Genomic DNA, 19,708 nt, shown 5'->3' with positions numbered 1-19,708 from the left:
CCCCCTTTTTTCCTTGCTGGCATGTGGAGGCCACAGGGGCCCGTGCCGGGTGTTCCGGACCCCACTTTCTCGGTGGGGTGCTGCGGAGGGTCAGGTCCGTGGCGGTCTCGGATCCTGTTGCTGGGAACGTGTGAGGGAAGGAGCGTGGCGTCGGCTGTGCGGGGGGAGAGGTTTCGGGGTGTCGCGGGCAGGGCCGCGTGGGGCTCAGTGCTCGGGGTGCTGGCGCGGTTTGGCGTCACAAGGTGTCAGTGGCTCTGGGTGCCGGTGTCGAGCGGTGGCCGGGGAGGTGTGCGTGGGGCCGAGAGCGGCGGTGGGGGGTTGAGGGTGCCTACGGCCACACCACCCTGAAAACGCCCGATCTCGTCTGATCTCGGAAGCTAAGCAGGGTCGGGCTCGGTTAGTACTTGGATGGGAGACCGCCTGGGAATCCCGGGTGCTGTAGGCTTTTGCCAGCCGACAGGGGACCCTGCGAGCCATGTCAGCCGCTTTTTTTTGGATGCGGGCTGTTGCGTGTTCAGGGGCTCCGGGGGGCAGTGTCGGCCCCTTTTCCTTGCTGGCATGTGGAGGCCACAGGGGCCCGTGCCGGGTGTTCCGGACCCCACTTTCTCGGTGGGGTGCTGCGGAGGGTCAGGTCCGTGGCGGTCCCGGTTCCTGTTGCTGGGGAACGTGTGAGGGAAGGAGCGTGGCGTCGGCTGTGCGGGGGGAGAGGTTTCGGGGTGTCGCGGGCAGGGCCGCGTGGGGCTCAGTGCTCGGGGGTGCTGGCGCGGTTTGGCGTCACAAAGGTGTCAGTGGCTCTGGGTGCCGGTGTCGAGCGGTGGCCGGGAGAGTGTGCGTGGGGCCGAGAGCGGCGGTGGGGGGGTTCAGGGTGCCTACGGCCACACCACCCTGAAAACGCCCGATCTCGTCTGATCTCGGAAGCTAAGCAGGGTCGGGCTCGGTTAGTACTTGGATGGGAGACCGCCTGGGAATCCCGGTGCTGTAGGCTTTTGCCAGCCGACAGGGGACCCTGCGAGCCATGTCAGCCGCTTTTTTTGGATGCGGGCTGTTGCGTGTTCAGGGGCTCCGGGGGGCAGTGTCGGCCCCCTTTTCCTTGCTGGCATGTGGAGGCCACAGGGGCCCGTGCCGGGTGTTCCGGACCCCACTTTCTCGGTGGGGTGCTGCGGAGGGTCAGGTCCGTGGCGGTCCCGGTTCCTGTTGCTGGGGAACGTGTGAGGGAAGGAGCGTGGCGTCGGCTGTGCGGGGGGAGAGGTTTCGGGGTGTCGCGGGCAGGGCCGCGTGGGGCTCAGTGCTCGGGGGTGCTGGCGCGGTTTGGCGTCACAAAGGTGTCAGTGGCTCTGGGTGCCGGTGTCGAGCGGTGGCCGGGAGAGTGTGCGTGGGGCCGAGAGCGGCGGTGGGGGGTTCAGGGTGCCTACGGCCACACCACCCTGAAAACGCCCGATCTCGTCTGATCTCGGAAGCTAAGCAGGGTCGGGCTCGGTTAGTACTTGGATGGGAGACCGCCTGGGAATCCCGGGTGCTGTAGGCTTTTGCCAGCCGACAGGGGACCCTGCGAGCCATGTCAGCCGCTTTTTTTGGATGCGGGCTGTTGCGTGTTCAGGGGCTCCGGGGGCAGTGTCGGCCCCCTTTTCCTTGCTGGCATGTGGAGGCCACAGGGGCCCGTGCCGGGTGTTCCGGACCCCACTTTCTCGGTGGGGTGCTGCGGAGGGTCAGGTCCGTGGCGGTCCCGGTTCCTGTTGCTGGGGAACGTGTGAGGGAAGGAGCGTGGCGTCGGCTGTGCGGGGGGAGAGGTTTCGGGGTGTCGCGGGCAGGGCCGCGTGGGGCTCAGTGCTCGGGGGTGCTGGCGCGGTTTGGCGTCACAAAGGTGTCAGTGGCTCTGGGTGCCGGTGTCGAGCGGTGGCCGGGAGAGTGTGCGTGGGGCCGAGAGCGGCGGTGGGGGGGGTTCAGGGTGCCTACGGCCACACCACCCTGAAAACGCCCGATCTCGTCCTGATCTCGGAAGCTAAGCAGGGTCGGGCTCGGTTAGTACTTGGATGGGAGACCGCCTGGGAATCCCGGGTGCTGTAGGCTTTTGCCAGCCGACAGGGGACCCTGCGAGCCATGTCAGCCGCTTTTTTTGGATGCGGGCTGTTGCGTGTTCAGGGGCTCCGGGGGCAGTGTCGGCCCCCTTTTCCTTGCTGGCATGTGGAGGCCACAGGGGCCCGTGCCGGGTGTTCCGGACCCCACTTTCTCGGTGGGGTGCTGCGGAGGGTCAGGTCCGTGGCGGTCCCGGTTTCCTGTTGCTGGGGAACGTGTGAGGGGAGGAGCGTAGGCGTCGGCTGTTGCGGGGGGGAGAGGTTTCGGGGTGTTGCGGGCAGGGCCGCGTGGGGCTTCAGTGCTCGGGGGTGCTGGCGCGGTTTGGCGTCACGAAGGTGTCAGTGCTCTGGGTGCCGGTGTCGAGCGGTGGCTCGGGAGAGTGTGCGTGGGGCCGAGAGCGGCGGTGGGGGGGTTCAGGGTGCCTACGGCCACACCACCCTGAAAACGCCCGATCTCGTCTGCTCTCGGAAGCTAAGCAGGGTCGGGGCTCGGTTAGTACTTGGATGGGAGACCGCCTGGGAATCCCGGGTGCTGTAGGCTTTGCCAGCCGACAGGGGACCCTGCGAGCCATGTCAGCCGCTTTTTTTGGATGCGGGCTGTTGCGTGTTCAGGGGCTCCGGGGGGCAGTGTCGGCCCCCTTTTCCTTGCTGGCATTGTGGAGGCCACAGGGGCCCGTGCCGGGTGTTCCGGGACCCCACTTTCTCGGTGGGGTGCTGCGGAGGGTCAGGTCCGTGGCTGGTCCCGGTTCCTGTTGCTGGGAACGTGTGAGGGAAGGAGCGTGGCGTCGGCTGTGCGGAGGGAGAGGTTTCGGGGTGTCGCGGGCAGGGCCGCGTGGGGCTCAGTGCTCGGGGGGTGCTGGCGCGGTTTGGCGTCACGAAGGTGTCAGTGGCTCTGGGTGCCGGTGTCGAGCGGTGGTGGGCAGATTTGTGCGTGGGGCCGAGAGCGGCGGTGGGGGGGTTCAGGGTGCCTACGGCCACACCACCCTGAAAACGCCCGATCTCGTCTGATCTCGGAAGCTAAGCAGGGTCGGGCTCGGTTAGTACTTGGATGGGAGACCGCCTGGGAATCCCGGGTGCTGTAGGCTTTTGCCAGCCGACAGGGGACCCTGCGAGCCATGTCAGCCGCTTTTTTTGGATGCGGGCTGTTGCGTGTTCAGGGGCTCCGGGGGGCAGTGTCGGCCCCCTTTTCCTTGCTGGCATGTGGAGGCCACAGGGGCCCGTGCCGGGTGTTCCGGACCCCACTTTCTCGGTGGGGTGCTGCGGAGGGTCAGGTCCGTGGCGGTCCCGGTTCCTGTTGCTGGGGAACGTGTGAGGGAAGGAGCGTGCGTCGGCTGTGCGGGGGGAGAGGTTTCGGGGTGTCGCGCGCAGGGCCCGCGTGGGAGCTCAGTGCTCGGGGGTGCTGGCGCGGTTTGGCGTCACAAAGGTGTCAGTGGCTCTGGGTGCCGTGTCGAGCGGTGGCCGGGAGAGTGTGCGTGGGGCCGAGAGCAGCGGTGGGGGGGTTCAGGGTGCCTACGGCTACACCACCCTGAAAACACCCGATCTCGTCTGATCTCGGAAGCTAAGCAGGGTCGGGCTCGGTTAGTACTTGGATGGGAGACCGCCTGGGAATCCCGGGTGCTGTAGGCTTTTGCCAGCCGACAGGGGACCCTGCGAGCCATGTCAGCCGCTTTTTTTTGGATGCGGGCTGTTGCGTGTTCAGGGGCTCCGGGGGGCGTGTCGGCCCCCTTTTCCTTGCTGGCATGTGGAGGCCACAGGGGCCCGTGCCGGGTGTTCCGGACCCCACTTTCTCGGTGGGGTGCTGCGGAGGGTCAGGTCCGTGGCGGTCCCGGTTCCTGTTGCTGGGGAAAGTGTGAGGGAAGGAGCGTGGCGTCGGCTGTGCGGGGGGAGAGGTTTCGGGGTGTCGCGGGCAGGGCCGCGTGGAGCTCAGTGCTCGGGGGTGCTGGCGCGGTTTGGCGTCACAAAGGTGTCAGTAGCTCTGGGTGCCGGTGTCGAGCGGTGGCCGGGAGAGTGTGCGTGGGGCCGAGAGCAGCGGTGGGGGGGTTCAGGGTGCCTACGGCTACACCACCCTGAAAACACCCGATCTCGTCTGATCTCGGAAGCTAAGCAGGGTCGGGCTCGGTTAGTACTTGGATGGGAGACCGCCTGGGAATCCCGGGTGCTGTAGGCTTTTGCCAGCCGACAGGGGACCCTGCGAGCCATGTCAGCCGCTTTTTTTGGATGCGGGCTGTTGCGTGTTCAGGGGCTCCGGGGGAGCAGTGTCGGCCCCTTTTCCTTGCTGGCATGTGAGGCCACAGGGGCCCGTGCCGGGTGTTCCGGACCCCACTTTCTCGGTGGGGTGCTGCGGAGGGTCAGGTCCGTGGCGGTCCCGGTTCCTGTTGCTGGGGAACGTGTGAGGGAAGGAGCGTGGCGTCGGCTGTGCGGGGGGAGAGGTTTCGGGGGTGTCGCGGGCAGGGCCGCGTGGGGCTCAGTGCTCGGGGGTGCTGGCGCGGTTTGGCGTCACAAAGGTGTCAGTAGCTCTGGGTGCCGGTGTCCGCGCGGTGGCCGGGCGCGTGTGCGTGGGGCCGCGAGCGGCGGTGGGGGGGTTCAGGGTGCCTACGGCCACACCACCCTGAAAACGCCCGATCTCGTCTGATCTCGGAAGCTAAGCAGGGTCGGGCTCGGTTAGTACTTGGATGGGAGACCGCCTGGGAATCCCGGGTGCTGTAGGCTTTTTGCCAGCCGACAGGGGACCCCTGCGAGCCATGTCAGCCGCTTTTTTTGGATGCGGGCTGTTGCGTGTTCAGGGGCTCCGGGGGGCAGTGTCGGCCCCCTTGTCCTTGCTGGCATGTGGAGGCCACAGGGGCCCGTGCCGGGTGTTCCGGACCCCACTTTCCTCGGTGGGGTGCTGCGGAGGGTCAGGTCCGTGGCGGTCCCGGTTCCTGTTGCTGGGGAAACGTGTGAGGGAAGGAGCGTGGCGTCGGCTGTGCGGGGGGAGAGGTTTCGGGGTGTCGCGGGCAGGGCCGCGTGGGGCTCAGTGCTCGGGGGTGCTGGCGCGGTTTGGCGTCACAAAGGTGTCAGTGGCTCTGGGTGCCGGTGTCGAGCGGTGGTCGGGAGGGTGTGCGTGGGGCCGAGAGCGGCGGTGGGGGGGGTTCAGGGTGCCTACGGCCACACCACCCTGAAAACGCCCGATCTCGTCTGATCTCGGAAGCTAAGCAGGGTCGGGCTCGGTTAGTACTTGGATGGGAGACCGCCCTGGGAATCCCGGGTGCTGTAGGCTTTTGCCAGCCGACAGGGGACCCTGCGAGCCATGTCAGCCGCTTTTTTTGTGATTGCGGGCTGTTGCGTGTTCAGGGGCTCCGGGGGGCAGTGTCGGCCCCCTTTCCTTGCTGGCATGTGGAGGCCACAGGGGCCCGTGCCGGGTGTTCCGGACCCCGCTTTCTCGGTGGGGTGCTGCGGAGGGTCAGGTCCGTGGCGGTCCCGGTTCCTGTTGCTGGGAACGTGTGAGGGAAGGAGCGTGGCGTCGGCTGTGCGGGGGGAGAGGTTTCGGGGTGTCGCGGGCAGGGCCGCGTGGGGCTCAGTGCTCGGGGGTGCTGGCTGCGGTTTGGCGTCACGAAGGTGTCTAGTGGCTCTGGGTGCCGGTGTCGAGCGGTGGCCGGGAGAGTGTGCGTGGGGCCGAGAGCGGCGGTGGGGGGGTTCAGGGTGCCTACGGCCACACCACCCTGAAAACGCCCGATCTCGTCTGATCTCGGAAGCTAAGCAGGGTCGGGCTCGGTTAGTACTTGGATGGGAGACCGCCTGGGAATCCCGGGTGCTGTAGGCTTTTGCCAGCCGACAGTGGACCCTGCGAGCCCTGTCAGCCGCTTTTTTTGGATGCGGGCTGTTGCGTGTTCAGGGGCTCCGGGGGGCAGTGTCGGCCCCCTTTTCCTTGCTGGCATGTGGAGGCCACAGGGGCCCGTGCCGGGTGTTCCGGACCCCACTTTTCTCGGTGGGGTGCTGCGGCAGGGTCAGGTCCGTGGCGGTCCCGGTTTCCTGTTGCTGGGGAACGTGTGAGGGAAGGAGCGTGGCGTCGGCTGTGCGGGGGGAGAGGTTTCGGGGTGTCGCGGGCAGGGGCCGCGTGGGGCTCAGTGCTCGGGGGTGCTGGCGCGGTTTGGCGTCACAAAGGTGTCAGTGGCTCTGGGTGCCGGTGTCGAGCGGTGGCCGGGAGAGGTGTGCGTGGGGCCGAGAGCGGCGGTGGGGGGGTTCAGGGTGCCTACGGCCACACCACCCTGAAAACGCCCGATCTCGTCTGATCTCGGAAGCTAAGCAGGGTCGGGCTCGGTTAGTACTTGGATGGGAGACCGCCTGGGAATCCCGGGTGCTGTAGGCTTTTGCCAGCCGACAGGGGACCCTGCGAGCCATGTCAGCCGCTTTTTTTGGATGCGGGCTGTTGCGTGTTCAGGGGCTCCGGGGGGCAGTGTCGGCCCCCTTTTCCTTGCTGGCATGTGGAGGCCACAGGGGCCCGTGCCGGGTGTTCCGGACCCCACTTTCTCGGTGGGGTGCTGCGGAGGGTCAGGTCCGTGGCGGTCCCGGTTCCTGTTGCTGGGGAAAGTGTGAGGGAAGGAGCGTGGCGTCGGCTGTGCGGGGGGAGAGGTTTCGGGGGTGTCGCGGGCAGGGCCGCGTGGGGCTCAGTGCTCGGGGGTGCTGGCGCGGTTTGGCGTCACAAAGGTGTCAGTGGCTCTGGGTGCCGGTGTCGAGCGGTGGCCGGGAGAGTGTGCGTGGGGCCGAGAGCGGCGGTGGGGGGGTTCAGGGTGCCTACGGCCACACCACCCTGAAAACGCCCGATCTCGTCTGATCTCGGAAGCTAAGCAGGGTCGGGCTCGGTTAGTACTTGGCTGGGAGACCGCCTGGGAATCCCGGGTGCTGTAGGCTTTTGCCAGCTGACATGGGACCCTGCGAGCCATGTCAGCCACTTTTTTTGGATGCGGGCTGTTGTGTGTTCAGGGGCTCCGGGGGGCAGTGTCGGCCCCCTTTTCCTTGCTGGCATTTGGAGGCCACAGGGGCGCGTGCCGGTTGTTCTGGACCCCACTTTCTCGGTGGGGTGCTGCAGAGGGTCAGGTCCGTGGCGGTCCCGGTTCCTGTTGCTGGGGAACGTGTGAGGGAAGGAGCGTGGCGTCGGCTGTGCGGGGGGAGAGGTTTCGGGGTGTCGCGGGCAGGGCCGCGTGGGGGCTCAGTGCTCGGGGGTGCTGGCGCGGTTTGGCGTCACAAAGGTGTCAGTGGCTCTGGGTGCCGGTGTCGAGCGGTGGCCGGGAGAGTGTGCGTGGGGCCGAGAGCGGCGGTGGGGGGGTTCAGGGTGCCTACGGCCACACCACCCTGAAAACGCCCGATCTCGTCTGATCTCGGAAGCTAAGCAGGGTCGGGCTCGGTTAGTACTTGGATGGGAGACCGCCTGGGAATCCCGGGTGCTGTAGGCTTTTGCCAGCCGACAGGGGACCCTGCGAGCCATGTCAGCCGCTTTTTTTGGATGCGGGCTGTTGCGTGTTCAGGGGCTCCGGGGGGCAGTGTCGGCCCCCTTTTCCTTGCTGGCATGTGGAGGCCACAGGGGCCCGTGCCGGGTGTTCCGGACCCCACTTTCTCGGTGGGGTGCTGCGGAGGGTCAGGTCCGTGGCGGTCCCGGTTCCTGTTGCTGGGGAACGTGTGAGGGAAGGAGCGTGGCGTCGGCTGTGCGGGGGGAGAGGTTTCGGGGTGTTCGCGGGCAGGGCCGCGTGGGGCTCAGTGCTCGGGGGTGCTGGCGCGGTTTGGCGTCACAAAGGTGTCAGTGGCTCTGGGTGCCGGTGTCGAGCGGTGGCCGGGAGAGTGTGCGTGGGGCCGAGAGCGGCGGTGGGGGGGGTTCAGGGTGCCTACGGCCACACCACCCTGAAAACGCCCGATCTCGTCTGATCTCGGAAGCTAAGCAGGGTCGGGCTCGGTTAGTACTTGGATGGGAGACCGCCTGGGAATCCCGGGTGCTGTAGGCTTTTGCCAGCCGACAGGGGACCCTGCGAGCCATGTCAGCCGCTTTTTTTGGATGCGGGCTGTTGCGTGTTCAGGGGCTCCGGGGGGCAGTGTCGGCCCCCTTTTCCTTGCTGGCATGTGGAGGCCACAGGGGCCCGTGCCGGGTGTTCCGGACCCCACTTTCTCGGTGGGGTGCTGCGGAGGGTCAGGTCCGTGGCGGTCCCGGTTCCTGTTGCTGGGGAACGTGTGAGGGAAGGAGCGTGGCGTCGGCTGTGCGGGGGGAGAGGTTTCGGGGTGTCGCGGGCAGGGCCGCGTGGGGCTCAGTGCTCGGGGGTGCTGGCGCGGTTTGGCGTCACAAAGGTGTCAGTGGCTCTGGGTGCCGGTGTCGAGCGGTGGCCTGGAGAGTGTGCGTGGGGCCGAGAGCGGCGGTGGGGGGGTTCAGGGTGCCTACGGCCACACCACCCTGAAAACGCCCGATCTCGTCTGATCTCGGAAGCTAAGCGGGTCGGGCTCGGTTAGTACTTGGATGGGAGACCGCCTGGGAATCCCGGGTGCTGTAGGCTTTTGCCAGCCGACAGGGGACCCTGCGAGCCCTGTCAGCCGCTTTTTTTGGATGCGGGCTGTTGCGTGTTCAGGGGCTCCGGGGGGCAGTGTCGGCCCCCTTTCCTTGCTGGCATGTGGAGGCCACAGGGGCCCGTGCCGGGTGTTCCGGACCCCACTTTCTCGGTGGGGTGCTGCGGAGGGTCAGGTCCGTGGCGGTCCCGGTTCCTGTTGCTGGGGAACGTGTGAGGGAAGGAGCGTGGCGTCGGCTGTGCGGGGGGAGAGGTTTCGGGGTGTCCGCGGGCAGGGCCGCGTGGGGCTCAGTGCTCGGGGGTGCTGGCGCGGTTTTGGCGTCACAAAGGTGTCAGTGGCTCTGGGTGCCGGTGTCGAGCTGGTGGCCGGGAGGAGTGTGCGTGGGGCCGAGAGCGGCGGTGGGGGGGTTCAGGGTGCCTACGGCCACACCACCCTGAAAACGCCCGATCTCGTCTGATCTCGGAAGCTAAGCAGGGTCGGGCTCGGTTAGTACTTGGATGGGAGGACCGCCTGGGAATCCCGGGTGCTGTAGGCTTTTGCCAGCCTGACATGGGGACCCTGCGAGCCATGTCAGCCACTTTTTTTGGATGCGGGCTGTTGCGTGTTCAGGGGCTCCGGGGGGCAGTGTCGGCCCCCTTTTCCTTGCTGGCATGTGGAGGCCACAGGGGCCCGTGCCGGGTGTTCCTGGACCCCACTTTCTCGGTGGGGTGCTGCAGGAGGGTCAGGTCCGTGGCGGGTCCCGGTTCCTGTTGCTGGGGAACGTGTGAGGGAAGGAGCGTGGCGTCGGCTGTGCGGGGGGAGAGGTTTCGGGGTGTCGCGGGCAGGGCCGCGTGGGGCTCAGTGCTCGGGGGTGCTGGCGCGGTTTGGCGTCACAAAGGTGTCAGTGGCTCTGGGTGCCGGTGTCGAGCGGTGGCCGGGAGAGTGTGCGTGGGGCCGAGAGCGGCAGGTGGGGGGGTTCAGGGTGCCTACGGCCACACCACCCTGAAAACGCCCGATCTCGTCTGATCTCGGAAGCTAAGCAGGGTCGGGCTCGGTTAGTACTTGGATGGGAGACCGCCTGGGAATCCCGGGTGCTGTAGGCTTTTGCCAGCCGACAGGGGACCCTGCGAGCCATGTCAGCCGCTTTTTTTTGGATGCGGGCTGTTGCGTGTTCAGGGGCTCCGGGGGGGCAGTGTCGGCCCCCTTTTCCTTGCTGGCATGTGGAGGCCACAGGGGCCCGTGCCGGGTTGATCCGGACCCCACTTTCTCGGTGGGGTGCTGCGGAGGGTCAGGTCCGTGGCGGTCCCGGTTCCTGTTGCTGGGGAACGTGTGAGGGAAGGAGCGTGGCGTCGGCTGTTCGGGGGGAGAGGTTTCGGGGTGTCGCGGGCAGGGCCGCGTGGGGCTCAGTGCTCGGGGGTGCTGGCGCGGTTTGGCGTCACAAAGGTGTCAGTGGCTCTGGGTGCCGGTGTCGAGCGGTGGCCGGGAGAGTGTGCGTGGGGCCGAGAGCGGCGGTGGGGGGGTTCAGGGTGCCTACGGCCACACCACCCTGAAAACGCCCGATCTCGTCTGATCTCGGAAGCTAAGCAGGGTCGGGCTCGGTTAGTACTTGGATGGGAGACCGCCTGGGAATCCCGGGTGCTGTAGGCTTTTGCCAGCCGACAGGGGACCCTGCGAGCCATGTCAGCCGCTTTTTTTGGATGCGGGCTGTTGCGTGTTCAGGGGCTCCGGGGGGCAGTGTCGGCCCCCTTTTCCTTGCTGGCATGTGGAGGCCACAGGGGCCCGTGCCGGGTGTTCCGGACCCCACTTTCTCGGTGGGGTGCTGCGGAGGGTCAGGTCCGTGGCGGTCCCGGTTCCTGTTGCTGGGAACTGTGTGAGGGAAGGAGCGTGGCGTCGGCTGTGCGGGGGGAGAGGTTTCGGGGTGTCGCGGGCAGGGCCGCGTGGGGCTCAGTGCTCGGGGGTGCTGGCGCGGTTTGGCGTCACGAAGGTGTCAGTGGCTCTGGGTGCCGGTGTCGAGCGGTGGCCGGGAGAGTGTGCGTGGGGCCGAGAGCGGCGGTGGGGGGGTTCAGGGTGCCTACGGCCACACCACCCTGAAAACGCCCGATCTCGTCTGATCTCGGAAGCTAAGCAGGGTCGGGCTCGGTTAGTACTTGGATGGGAGACCGCCTGGGAATCCCGGGTGCTGTAGGCTTTTGCCAGCCGACATGGGACCCTGCGAGCCATGTCAGCCACTTTTTTTGGATGCGGGCTGTTGTGTGTTCAGGGGCTCCGGGGGGCAGTGTCGGCCCCCTTTTCCTTGCTGGCATGTGGAGGCCACAGGGGCCCGTGCCGGGTGTTCCGGACCCCACTTTCTCGGTGGGGTGCTGCAGGAGGGTCAGGTCCGTGGCGGTCCCGGTTCCTGTTGCTGGGGAACGTGTGAGGGAAGGAGCGTGGCGTCGGCTGTGCGGGGGGAGAGGTTTCGGGGTGTCGCGGGCAGGGCCGCGTGGAGCTCAGTGCTCGGGGGTGCTGGCGCGGTTTGGCGTCACAAAGGTGTCAGTGGCTCTGGGTGCCGGTGTCGAGCGGTGGCCTGGAGAGTGTGCGTGGGGCCGAGAGCGGCAGTGGGGGGGTTCAGGGTGCCTACGGCCACACCACCCTGAAAACGCCCGATCTCGTCTGATCTCGGAAGGTAAGCAGGGTCGGGCTCGGTTAGTACTTGGATGGGAGACCGGCTGGGAATCCCGGGTGCTGTAGGCTTTTGCCAGCCGACAGGGGACCCTGCGAGCCATGTCAGCCGCTTTTTTTGGATGCGGGCTGTTGCGTGTTCAGGGGGTCCAGGGGGCAGTGTCGGCCCCCTTTTCCTTGCTGGCATGTGGAGGCCACAGGGGCCCGTGCCGGTTGATCCGGACCCCACTTTCTCGGTGGGGTGCTGCGGAGGGTCAGGTCCGTGGCGGTCCCGGTTCCTGTTGCTGGGGAACATGTGAGGGAAGGAGCGTGGCGTCGGCTGTTCGGGGGGAGATGTTTCGGGGTGTCGCGGGCAGGGCCGCGTGGGGCTCAGTGCTCGGGGGTGCTGGCGCGGTTTGGCGTCACAAAGGTGTCAGTGGCTCTGGGTGCCGGTGTCGAGCGGTGGCCGGGAGAGTGTGCGTGGGGCCGAGAGCGGCGGTGGGGGGGTTCAGGGTGCCTACGGCCACACCACCCTGAAAACACCCGATCTCGTCTGATCTCGGAAGCTAAGCAGGGTCGGGCTCGGTTAGTACTTGGATGGGAGACCGGCTGGGAATCCCGGGTGCTGTAGGCTTTTGCCAGCCGACAGGGGACCCTGCGAGCCATGTCAGCCGCTTTTTTTGGATGCGGGCTGTTGCGTGTTCTGGGGCTCCGGGGGGCAGTGTCGGCCCCCTTTTCCTTGCTGGCATGTGGAGGCCACAGGGGCCCGTGCCGGTTGTTCCGGACCCCACTTTCTCGGTGGGGTGCTGCGGAGGGTCAGGTCCGTGGCGGTCCCGGTTCCTGTTGCTGGGGAACGTGTGAGGGAAGGAGCGTGGCGTCGGCTGTGCGGGGGGAGAGGTTTCGGGGTGTCGCGGGCAGGGCCGCGTGGGGCTCAGTGCTCGGGGGTGCTGGCGTGGTTTGGCGTCACAAAGGTGTCAGTGGCTCTGGGTGCCGGTGTCGAGCGGTGGCCTGGAGAGTGTGCGTGGGGCCGAGAGCGGCGGTGGGGGTGTTCAGGGTGCCTACGGCCACACCACCCTGAAAACGCCCGATCTCGTCTGATCTCGGAAGCTAAGCAGGGTCGGGCTCGGTTAGTACTTGGATGGGAGACCGCCTGGAATCCCGGGTGCTGTAGGCTTTTGCCAGCCGACAGGGGACCCTGCGAGCCATGTCAGCCGCTTTTTTTGGATGCGGGCTGTTGCGTGTTCAGGGGGCTCCGGGGGGCAGTGTCGGCCCCCTTTTCCTTGCTGGCATGTGGAGGCCACAGGGCCCGTGCCGGGTGTTCCGGACCCCACTTTCTCGGTGGGGTGCTGCGGAGGGTCAGGTCCGTGGCGGTCCCGGTTCCTGTTGCTGGGGAACGTTGTGAGGGAAGGAGCGTGGCGTCGGCTGTTCGGGGGGAGAGGTTTCGGGGTGTCGCGGGCAGGGCCGCGTGGGGCTCAGTGCTCGGGGGTGCTGGCGCGGTTTGGCGTCACGAAGGTGTCAGTGGCTCTGGGTGCCGGTGTCGAGCGGTGGCCGGGAGGGTGTGCGTGGGGCCGAGAGCGGCGGTGGGGGGGTTCAGGGTGCCTACGGCCACACCACCCTGAAAACGCCCGATCTCGTCTGATCTCGGAACCAAACAGGGTCGGGCTCGGTTAGTACTTGGATGGGAGACCGCCTGGGAATCCCGGGTGCTGTAGGCTTTTGCCAGCCAACAGGGGACCCTGCAAGCCATGTCATCCGCTTTTTTTGGATGCGGGCTGTTGCGTGTTCAGGGGCTCCGGGGGGCAGTGTCGGCCCCCTTTTCCTTGCTGGCATGTGGAGGCCACAGGGGCCCGTGCCGGGTGTTCCGGACCCCACTTTCTCGGTGGGGTGCTGCGGAGGGTCAGGTCCGTGGCGGTCCCATTTCCTGTTGCTGGGGAACGTGTGAGGGAAGGAGCGTGGCGTCGGCTGTGCGGGGGGAGAGGTTTCGGGGTGTCGCGGGCAGGGCCGCGTGGGGCTCAGTGCTCGGGGGTGCTGGCGCGGTTTGGCGTCACAAAGGTGTCAGTGGCTCTGGGTGCCGGTGTCGAGCGGTGGCCGGGAGAGTGTGCGTGGGGCCGAGAGCGGCGGTGGGGGGGTTCAGGGTGCCTACGGCCACACCACCCTGAAAAACGCCCGATCTCGTCTGATCTCGGAAGCTAAGCAGGGTCGGGCTCGGTTAGTACTTGGATGGGAGACCGCCTGGGAATCCCGGGTGCTGTAGGCTTTTGCCAGCCGACAGGGGACCCTGCGAGCCATGTCAGCCGCTTTTTTTGGATGCGGGCTGTTGCGTGTTCAGGGGCTCCGGGGGGCAGTGTCGGCCCCCTTTTCCTTGCTGGCATGTGGAGGCCACAGGGGCCCGTGCCGGGTGTTCCGGACCCCACTTTCTCGGTGGGGTGCTGCGGAGGGTCAGGTCCGTGGCGGTCCCGGTTCCTGTTGCTGGGGAACGTGTGAGGGAAGGAGCGTGGCGTCGGCTGTGCGGGGGGAGAGGTTTCGGGGTGTCGCGGGCAGGGCCGCGTGGGGCTCAGTGCTCGGGGGTGCTGGCGCGGTTTGGCGTCACAAAGGTGTCAGTGGCTCTGGGTGCCGGTGTCGAGCGGTGGCCGGGAGAGTGTGCGTGGGGCCGAGAGCGGCGGTGGGGGGGGTTCAGGGTGCCTACGGCCACACCACCCTGAAAACGCCCGATCTCGTCTGATCTCGGAAGCTAAGCAGGGTCGGGCTCGGTTAGTACTTGGATGGGAGACCGCCTGGGAATCCCGGGTGCTGTAGGCTTTTGCCAGCCGACAGGGGACCCTGCGAGCCATGTCAGCCACTTTTTTTGGATGCGGGCTGTTGCGTGTTCAGGGGCTCCGGGGGGCAGTGTCGGCCCCCTTTTCCTTGCTGGCATGTGGATGGCCACAGGGGCCCGTGCCGGGTGTTCCGGACCCCACTTTCTCGGTGGGGTGCTGCGGAGGGTCAGGTCCGTGGCGGTCCCGGTTCCTGTTGCTGGGGAACGTGTGAGGGAAGGAGCGTGGCGTCGGCTGTGCGGGGGGAGAGGTTTCGGGTGTCGCGGGCAGGGCCGCGTGGGGCTCAGTGCTCGGGGGTGCTGGCGCGGTTTGGCGTCACAAAGGTGTCAGTGGCTCTGGGTGCCGGTGTCGAGCGGTGGCCGGGAGAGTGTGCGTGGGGCCGAGAGCGGCGGTGGGGGGGTTCAGGGTGCCTACGGCCACACCACCCTGGAAAACGCCCGATCTCGTCTGATCTCGGAAGCTAAGCAGGGTCGGGCTCGGTTAGTACTTGGATGGGAGGACCGCCTGGGAATCCCGGGTGCTGTAGGCTTTTGCCAGCCGACAGGGGACCCTGCGAGCCATGTCAGCCACTTTTTTTGGATGCGGGCTGTTGCGTGTTCAGGGGCTCCGGGGGGCAGTGTCGGCCCCCTTTTCCTTGCTGGCATGTGGAGGCCACAGGGGCCCGTGCCGGGTGTTCCGGACCCCACTTTCTCGGTGGGGTGCTGCGGCAGGGTCAGGTCCGTGGCGGTCCCGGTTCCTGTTGCTGGGGAACGTGTGAGGGAAGGAGCGTGGCGTCGGCTGTGCGGGGGAGAGGTTTCAGGGTGTTGCGGGCAGGGCCGCGTGGGGCTCAGTGCTCGGGGGTGCTGGCGCGGTTTTGGCGTCACAAAGGTGTCAGTGGCTCTGGGTGCCGGTGTCGAGCGGTGGCCGGGAGAGTGTGCGTGGGGCCGAGAGCGGCAGGTGGGGGGGTTCAGGGTGCCTACGGCCACACCACCCTGAAAACGCCCGATCTCGTCTGATCTCGGAAGCTAAGCAGGGTCGGGCTCGGTTAGTACTTGGATGGGAGACCGCCTGGGAATCCCGGGTGTGCTGTAGGCTTTTGCCAGCCGACAGGGGACCCTGCGAGCCATGTCAGCCGCTTTTTTTGGATGCGGGCTGTTGCGTGTTCAGGGGCTCCGGGGGGAAGTGTCGGCCCCTTTTCCTTGCTGTCATGTGGAGGCCACAGGGGCCCGTGCCGGGTGTTCCGGACCCCACTTTCTCGGTGGGGTGCTGCGCAGGGTCAGGTCCGTGGCGGTCCCGGTTCCTGTTGCTGGGGAACGTGTGAGGGAAGGAGCGTGGCGTCGGCTGTGCGGGGGGAGAGGTTTCGGGGTGTTGCGGGCAGGGCCGCGTGGGGCTCAGTGCTCGGGGGTGCTGGCGCGGTTTGGCGTCACAAAGGTGTCAGTGGCTCTGGGTGCCGGTGTCGAGCGGTGGCCGGGAGAGTGTGCGTGGGGCCGAGAGCGGCGGTGGGGGGGTTCAGGGTGCCTACGGCCACACCACCCTGAAAACGCCCGATCTCGTCTGATCTCGGAAGCTAAGCAGGGTCGGGCTCGGTTAGTACTTGGATGGGAGACCGCCTGGGAATCCCGGGTGCTGTAGGCTTTTGCCAGCCGACAGGGGACCCTGCGAGCCATGTCAGCCGCTTTTTTTGGATGCGGGCTGTTGCGTGTTCAGGGGCTCCGGGGGGTAGTGTCGGCCCCCTTTTCCTTGCTGACCTGTGGCAGGCCACAGGGGCCCGTGCTGGGTGTTCCGGACCCCACTTTCTCGGTGGGTGCTGCGGAGGGTCAGGTCCGTGGCGGGGTCTCGGTTCCTGTTGCTGGGGAACGTGTGAGGGAAGGAGCGTGGCGTCGGCTGTGCGGGGGGAGAGGTTTTGGGGTGTCGCGGGCAGGGCCGCGTGGGGGCTCAGTGCTCGGGGGTGCTGGCGCGGTTTGGCATCACAAAGGTGTCAGTGGCTCTGGGTGCCGGTGTCGAGCGGTGGCCTGGAGAGTGTGCGTGGGGCCGAGAGCGGCGGTGGGGGGGTTCAGGGTGCCTACGGCCACACCACCCTGAAAACGCCCGATCTCGTCTGATCTCGGAAGCTAAGCAGGGTCGGGCTCGGTTAGTACTTGGATGGGAGACCGCCTGGGAATCCCGGGTGCTGTAGGCTTTTGCCAGCCGACTGGGGACCCTGCGAGCCATGTCAGCCGCTTTTTTTGGATGCGGGCTGTTGCGTTTTCAGGGGCTCCGGGGGGCAGTGTCGGCCCCCTTTTCCTTGCTGGCATGTGCAGGCCACAGGGGCCCGTACGGGGTGTTACCCGACCCCACTTTCTCGGTGGGGTGCTGCGGAGGGTCAGGTCCGTGGCGGTCCCGGTTCCTGTTGCTGGGAAACGTGTGAGGGAAGGAGCGTGGCGTCGGCTGTTCGGGGGGAGAGGTTTCGGGGTGTCGCGGGCAGGGCCGCGTGGGGCTCAGTGCTCGGGGGTGCTGGCGACGGTTTGGCGTCACGAAAGGTGTCAGTGCCTCTGGGTGCCGGTGTCGAGCGGTGGCCGGGGAGAGTGTGCGTGGGGCCGAGAGCGGCGGTTGGGGGTGTTCAGGGTGCCTACGGCCACACCACCCTGAAAACGCCCGATCTCGTCTGATTCTCGGAAGCTAAGCAGGGTCGGGCTCAGTTAGTACTTGGATGGGAGGACCGCCTGGGAATCCCGGGTGCTGTAGGCTTTTTGCCAGCCGACAGGGGACCCTGCAAGCCATGTCAGCCGCTTTTTTTGGATGCGGGCTGTTGCGTGTTCAGGGGCTCCGGGGGGCAGTGTCGGCCCCCTTTTCCTTGCTGGCATGTGGAGGCCACAGGGGCCCGTGCCGGGTGTTCCGGACCCCATTTTCTTGGTGGGGTGCTGCGGAGGGTCAGGTCCGTGGCGGTCCCGGTTCCTGTTGCTGGGGAACGTGTGAGGGAAGGAGCGTGGCGTCGGCTGTGCGGGGGGAGAGGTTTCGGGGTGTCGCGGGCAGGGCCTCGTGGGGCTCAGTACTCGGGGGGTGCTGGCGCGGGTTTGGCGTCACAAAGGTGTCAGTGGCTCTGGGTGCCGGTGTCGAGCGGTGGTCGGGAGGGTGTGCGTGGGGGCCGAGAGCGGCGGTGGGGGGGTTCAGGGTGCCTACGGCCACACCACCCTGAAAACGCCCGATCTCGTCTGATCTCGGAAGCTAAGCAGGGTCGGGCTCGGTTAGTACTTGGATGGGAGACCGCCTGGGAATCCCGGGTGCTGTAGGCTTTTGCCAGCCGACAGGGGACCCTGCGAGCCATGTCAGCCCCTTTTTATGGATGCGGGCTGTTGCGTGTTCAGGGGCTCCGGGGGGCAGTGTCGGTCCCCTTTTCCTTGCTGGCATGTGGAGGCCACAGGGCCCGTGCCGGGTGTTCCGGACCCCACTTTCTCGGTGGGGTGCTGCGGAGGGTCAGGTCCGTGGCGGTCCCTGTTCCTCTTGCTGGGGAACGTGTGAGGGAAGGAGCGTGGCGTCGGCTGTGCGGGGGGAGAGGTTTCGGGGTGTCGCGGGCAGGGCCGCGTGGGGCTCAGTGCTCGGGGGTGCTGGCGCGGTTTGGCGTCACGAAGGTGTCAGTGGCTCTGGGTGCCGGTGTCGAGCGGTGGCCGGGAGGTGTGCGTGGGGCCGAGAGCGGCGGTGGGGGGGTTCAGGGTGCCTACGGCCACACCACCCTGAAAACGCCCGATCTCGTCTGATCTCGGAAGCTAAGCAGGGTCGGGCTCGGTTAGTACTTGGATGGGAGACCGCCTGGGAATCCCGGGTGCTGTAGGCTTTTGCCAGCCGACAGGGGACCCTGCGAGCCATGTCAGCCGCTTTTTTTGGATGCGGGCTGTTGCGTGTTCAGGGGCTCCGGGGGGCAGTGTCGGCCCCCTTTTCCTTGCTGGCATGTGGAGGCCACAGGGGCCCGTGCCGGGTGTTCCGGACCCCACTTTCTCGGTGGGGTGCTGCGGAGGGTCAGGTCCGTGGCGGTCCCGGTTCCTGTTGCTGGGGAACGTGTGAGGGAAGGAGCGTGGCGTCGGCTGTGTGGGGGGAGAGGTTTCGGGGTGTCGCGGGCAGGGCCGCGTGGGGCTCAGTGCTCGGGGGTGCTGGCGCGGTTTGGCGTCACAAAGGTGTCAGTGGCTCTGGGTGCCGGTGTCGAGCGGTGGCCGGAGAGTGTGCGTGGGGCCGCGCGCGGCGGGGGGGGGGTTCAGGGTGCCTACGGCCACACCACCCTGAAAACGCCCGATCTCGTCTGATCTCGGAAGCTAAGCAGGGTCGGGCTCGGTTAGTACTTGGATGGGAGACCGCCTGGGAATCCCGGGTGCTGTAGGCTTTTGCCAGCCGACAGGGGACCCTGCGAGCCATGTCAGCCGCTTTTTTTGGATGCGGGCTGTTGCGTGTTCAGGGGCTCCGGGGGGCAGTGTCGGCCCCCTTTTCCTTGCTGGCATGTGGAGGCCACAGGGGCCCGTGCCGGGTGTTCCGGACCCCACTTTCTCGGTGGGGTGCTGCGGAGGGTCAGGTCCGTGGCGGTCCCGGTTCCTGTTGCTGGGGAACGTGTGAGGGAAGGAGCGTGGCGTCGGCTGTTCGGAGGGAGAGGTTTCGGGGTGTCGCGGGCAGGGCCGCGTGGGGCTCAGTGCTCGGGGGTGCTGGCGCGGTTTTGGCGTCACAAAGGTGTCAGTGGCTCTGGGTGCCGGTGTCGAGCGGTGGCCGGGAGGGTGTGCGTGGGGCCGAGAGCGGCGGTGGGGGGGTTCAGGGTGCCTACGGCCACACCACCCTGAAAACGCCCGATCTCGTCTGATCTCGGAAGCTAAGCAGGGTCGGGCTCGGTTAGTACTTGGATGGGAGACCGCCTGGGAATCCCTGGGTGCTGTAGGCTTTTGCCAGCCGACTGGGGACCCTGCGAGCCATGTCAGCCGCTTTTTTTGGATGCGGGCTGTTGCGTGTTCAGGGGCTCCGGGGGGCAGTGTCGGCCCCCTTTTCCTTGCTGGCATGTGGAGGCCACAGGGGCCCGTGCCGGGTGTTCCGGACCCCACTTTCTCGGTGGGGTGCTGCGGAGGGTCAGGTCCGTGGCGGTCCCGGTTCCTGTTGCTGGGGAACGTGTGAGGGAAGGAGCGTGGCGTCGGCTGTGCGGGGGGAGAGGTTTCGGGGTGTCGCGGGCAGGGCCCGCGTGGGGCTCAGTGCTCGGGGGTGCTGGCGCGGTTTGGCGTCACAAAGGTGTCAGTGGCTCTGGGTGCCGGTGTCGAGCGGTGGCCGGGAGAGGTGTGCGTGGGGCCGAGAGCGGCGGTGGGGGGGTTCAGGGTGCCTACGGCCACACCACCCTGAAACGCCCGATCTCGTCTGATCTCGGAAGCTAAGCAGGGTCGGGCTCGGTTAGTACTTGGATGGGAGACCGCCTGGGAATCCCGGGTGCTGTAGGCCTTTGCCAGCCGACAGGGACCCTGCGAGCCATGTCAGCCACTTTTTTTGGATGCGGGCTGTTGCGTGTTCAGGGGCTACGGGGGGCAGTGTCGGCCCCCTTTTCCTTGCTGGCATGTGGAGGCCACAGGGGCCCGTGCCGGGTGTTCCGGACCCCATTTTCTTGGTGGGGTGCTGCGGAGGGTCAGGTCCATGGCGGTCCCGGTTCCTGTTGCTGGGGAACGTGTGAGGGAAGGAGCGTGGCGTCGGCTGTGCGGGGGGAGAGGTTTCGGG

The 19,708-nt window shown here is 67.3% G+C and overlaps 34 non-coding genes and 2 pseudogenes across 34 annotated transcripts; all 36 read left to right on the top strand.

The window, feature by feature from the left end:
• Nucleotides 1–326: 326 nt before the first annotated feature.
• Nucleotides 327–445, top strand: LOC117438904 (5S ribosomal RNA). The gene has a single exon (XR_004551072.1). It is a non-coding gene; the product is annotated as a 5S ribosomal RNA (ribosomal RNA).
• Nucleotides 446–867: 422 nt separating this feature from the next.
• LOC117438906 (5S ribosomal RNA) lies at nt 868–985 on the top strand. Its single transcript, XR_004551074.1, has one exon. It is a non-coding gene; the product is annotated as a 5S ribosomal RNA (ribosomal RNA).
• A 421-nt stretch (nt 986–1,406) lies between these two features.
• On the top strand, nt 1,407–1,525 carry LOC117438903 (5S ribosomal RNA). Its single transcript, XR_004551071.1, has one exon. It is a non-coding gene; the product is annotated as a 5S ribosomal RNA (ribosomal RNA).
• Nucleotides 1,526–1,947: 422 nt separating this feature from the next.
• Nucleotides 1,948–2,067, top strand: LOC117438905 (5S ribosomal RNA). The gene has a single exon (XR_004551073.1). It is a non-coding gene; the product is annotated as a 5S ribosomal RNA (ribosomal RNA).
• Nucleotides 2,068–2,493: 426 nt separating this feature from the next.
• LOC117438918 (5S ribosomal RNA) lies at nt 2,494–2,613 on the top strand. Its single transcript, XR_004551086.1, has one exon. It is a non-coding gene; the product is annotated as a 5S ribosomal RNA (ribosomal RNA).
• Nucleotides 2,614–3,038: 425 nt separating this feature from the next.
• Nucleotides 3,039–3,157, top strand: LOC117438902 (5S ribosomal RNA). Its single transcript, XR_004551070.1, has one exon. It is a non-coding gene; the product is annotated as a 5S ribosomal RNA (ribosomal RNA).
• A 422-nt stretch (nt 3,158–3,579) lies between these two features.
• LOC117438910 (5S ribosomal RNA) lies at nt 3,580–3,698 on the top strand. The gene has a single exon (XR_004551078.1). It is a non-coding gene; the product is annotated as a 5S ribosomal RNA (ribosomal RNA).
• A 422-nt stretch (nt 3,699–4,120) lies between these two features.
• On the top strand, nt 4,121–4,239 carry LOC117438899 (5S ribosomal RNA). Its single transcript, XR_004551067.1, has one exon. It is a non-coding gene; the product is annotated as a 5S ribosomal RNA (ribosomal RNA).
• A 423-nt stretch (nt 4,240–4,662) lies between these two features.
• On the top strand, nt 4,663–4,781 carry LOC117438901 (5S ribosomal RNA). The gene has a single exon (XR_004551069.1). It is a non-coding gene; the product is annotated as a 5S ribosomal RNA (ribosomal RNA).
• A 427-nt stretch (nt 4,782–5,208) lies between these two features.
• Nucleotides 5,209–5,328, top strand: LOC117438915 (5S ribosomal RNA). Its single transcript, XR_004551083.1, has one exon. It is a non-coding gene; the product is annotated as a 5S ribosomal RNA (ribosomal RNA).
• Nucleotides 5,329–5,752: 424 nt separating this feature from the next.
• Nucleotides 5,753–5,871, top strand: LOC117438900 (5S ribosomal RNA). Its single transcript, XR_004551068.1, has one exon. It is a non-coding gene; the product is annotated as a 5S ribosomal RNA (ribosomal RNA).
• Nucleotides 5,872–6,298: 427 nt separating this feature from the next.
• Nucleotides 6,299–6,417, top strand: LOC117438898 (5S ribosomal RNA). The gene has a single exon (XR_004551066.1). It is a non-coding gene; the product is annotated as a 5S ribosomal RNA (ribosomal RNA).
• Nucleotides 6,418–6,840: 423 nt separating this feature from the next.
• LOC117438908 (5S ribosomal RNA) lies at nt 6,841–6,959 on the top strand. Its single transcript, XR_004551076.1, has one exon. It is a non-coding gene; the product is annotated as a 5S ribosomal RNA (ribosomal RNA).
• Nucleotides 6,960–7,382: 423 nt separating this feature from the next.
• On the top strand, nt 7,383–7,501 carry LOC117438897 (5S ribosomal RNA). The gene has a single exon (XR_004551065.1). It is a non-coding gene; the product is annotated as a 5S ribosomal RNA (ribosomal RNA).
• Nucleotides 7,502–7,925: 424 nt separating this feature from the next.
• Nucleotides 7,926–8,044, top strand: LOC117438896 (5S ribosomal RNA). Its single transcript, XR_004551064.1, has one exon. It is a non-coding gene; the product is annotated as a 5S ribosomal RNA (ribosomal RNA).
• A 422-nt stretch (nt 8,045–8,466) lies between these two features.
• LOC117438920 (5S ribosomal RNA) lies at nt 8,467–8,584 on the top strand. The gene has a single exon (XR_004551088.1). It is a non-coding gene; the product is annotated as a 5S ribosomal RNA (ribosomal RNA).
• Nucleotides 8,585–9,009: 425 nt separating this feature from the next.
• LOC117438916 (5S ribosomal RNA) lies at nt 9,010–9,129 on the top strand. Its single transcript, XR_004551084.1, has one exon. It is a non-coding gene; the product is annotated as a 5S ribosomal RNA (ribosomal RNA).
• Nucleotides 9,130–9,557: 428 nt separating this feature from the next.
• LOC117438895 (5S ribosomal RNA) lies at nt 9,558–9,676 on the top strand. The gene has a single exon (XR_004551063.1). It is a non-coding gene; the product is annotated as a 5S ribosomal RNA (ribosomal RNA).
• Nucleotides 9,677–10,101: 425 nt separating this feature from the next.
• Nucleotides 10,102–10,220, top strand: LOC117438894 (5S ribosomal RNA). Its single transcript, XR_004551062.1, has one exon. It is a non-coding gene; the product is annotated as a 5S ribosomal RNA (ribosomal RNA).
• Nucleotides 10,221–10,642: 422 nt separating this feature from the next.
• On the top strand, nt 10,643–10,761 carry LOC117438893 (5S ribosomal RNA). Its single transcript, XR_004551061.1, has one exon. It is a non-coding gene; the product is annotated as a 5S ribosomal RNA (ribosomal RNA).
• A 423-nt stretch (nt 10,762–11,184) lies between these two features.
• On the top strand, nt 11,185–11,303 carry LOC117438912 (5S ribosomal RNA). The gene has a single exon (XR_004551080.1). It is a non-coding gene; the product is annotated as a 5S ribosomal RNA (ribosomal RNA).
• A 422-nt stretch (nt 11,304–11,725) lies between these two features.
• On the top strand, nt 11,726–11,844 carry LOC117438907 (5S ribosomal RNA). The gene has a single exon (XR_004551075.1). It is a non-coding gene; the product is annotated as a 5S ribosomal RNA (ribosomal RNA).
• A 422-nt stretch (nt 11,845–12,266) lies between these two features.
• On the top strand, nt 12,267–12,384 carry LOC117438917 (5S ribosomal RNA). Its single transcript, XR_004551085.1, has one exon. It is a non-coding gene; the product is annotated as a 5S ribosomal RNA (ribosomal RNA).
• A 423-nt stretch (nt 12,385–12,807) lies between these two features.
• LOC117438923 (uncharacterized) lies at nt 12,808–12,925 on the top strand (annotated as a pseudogene).
• A 422-nt stretch (nt 12,926–13,347) lies between these two features.
• LOC117438913 (5S ribosomal RNA) lies at nt 13,348–13,467 on the top strand. Its single transcript, XR_004551081.1, has one exon. It is a non-coding gene; the product is annotated as a 5S ribosomal RNA (ribosomal RNA).
• Nucleotides 13,468–13,890: 423 nt separating this feature from the next.
• Nucleotides 13,891–14,009, top strand: LOC117438892 (5S ribosomal RNA). The gene has a single exon (XR_004551060.1). It is a non-coding gene; the product is annotated as a 5S ribosomal RNA (ribosomal RNA).
• Nucleotides 14,010–14,431: 422 nt separating this feature from the next.
• LOC117438922 (5S ribosomal RNA) lies at nt 14,432–14,552 on the top strand. The gene has a single exon (XR_004551090.1). It is a non-coding gene; the product is annotated as a 5S ribosomal RNA (ribosomal RNA).
• Nucleotides 14,553–14,976: 424 nt separating this feature from the next.
• LOC117438911 (5S ribosomal RNA) lies at nt 14,977–15,097 on the top strand. Its single transcript, XR_004551079.1, has one exon. It is a non-coding gene; the product is annotated as a 5S ribosomal RNA (ribosomal RNA).
• A 421-nt stretch (nt 15,098–15,518) lies between these two features.
• LOC117438891 (5S ribosomal RNA) lies at nt 15,519–15,637 on the top strand. Its single transcript, XR_004551059.1, has one exon. It is a non-coding gene; the product is annotated as a 5S ribosomal RNA (ribosomal RNA).
• Nucleotides 15,638–16,062: 425 nt separating this feature from the next.
• LOC117438890 (5S ribosomal RNA) lies at nt 16,063–16,181 on the top strand. Its single transcript, XR_004551058.1, has one exon. It is a non-coding gene; the product is annotated as a 5S ribosomal RNA (ribosomal RNA).
• A 427-nt stretch (nt 16,182–16,608) lies between these two features.
• Nucleotides 16,609–16,729, top strand: LOC117438925 (uncharacterized; annotated as a pseudogene).
• A 426-nt stretch (nt 16,730–17,155) lies between these two features.
• Nucleotides 17,156–17,274, top strand: LOC117438889 (5S ribosomal RNA). The gene has a single exon (XR_004551057.1). It is a non-coding gene; the product is annotated as a 5S ribosomal RNA (ribosomal RNA).
• A 420-nt stretch (nt 17,275–17,694) lies between these two features.
• LOC117438926 (5S ribosomal RNA) lies at nt 17,695–17,813 on the top strand. Its single transcript, XR_004551091.1, has one exon. It is a non-coding gene; the product is annotated as a 5S ribosomal RNA (ribosomal RNA).
• Nucleotides 17,814–18,234: 421 nt separating this feature from the next.
• On the top strand, nt 18,235–18,353 carry LOC117438921 (5S ribosomal RNA). The gene has a single exon (XR_004551089.1). It is a non-coding gene; the product is annotated as a 5S ribosomal RNA (ribosomal RNA).
• A 423-nt stretch (nt 18,354–18,776) lies between these two features.
• Nucleotides 18,777–18,896, top strand: LOC117438909 (5S ribosomal RNA). The gene has a single exon (XR_004551077.1). It is a non-coding gene; the product is annotated as a 5S ribosomal RNA (ribosomal RNA).
• Nucleotides 18,897–19,320: 424 nt separating this feature from the next.
• On the top strand, nt 19,321–19,438 carry LOC117438914 (5S ribosomal RNA). Its single transcript, XR_004551082.1, has one exon. It is a non-coding gene; the product is annotated as a 5S ribosomal RNA (ribosomal RNA).
• Nucleotides 19,439–19,708: the final 270 nt, after the last annotated feature.

The sequence above is a fragment of the Melopsittacus undulatus genome, unplaced genomic scaffold, assembly GCF_012275295.1.
Source record: "Melopsittacus undulatus isolate bMelUnd1 unplaced genomic scaffold, bMelUnd1.mat.Z mat_scaffold_779_arrow_ctg1, whole genome shotgun sequence".
Taxonomy (NCBI): domain Eukaryota; kingdom Metazoa; phylum Chordata; class Aves; order Psittaciformes; family Psittaculidae; genus Melopsittacus; species Melopsittacus undulatus.
This window is presented reverse-complemented; position numbering and strand designations above follow the sequence as displayed.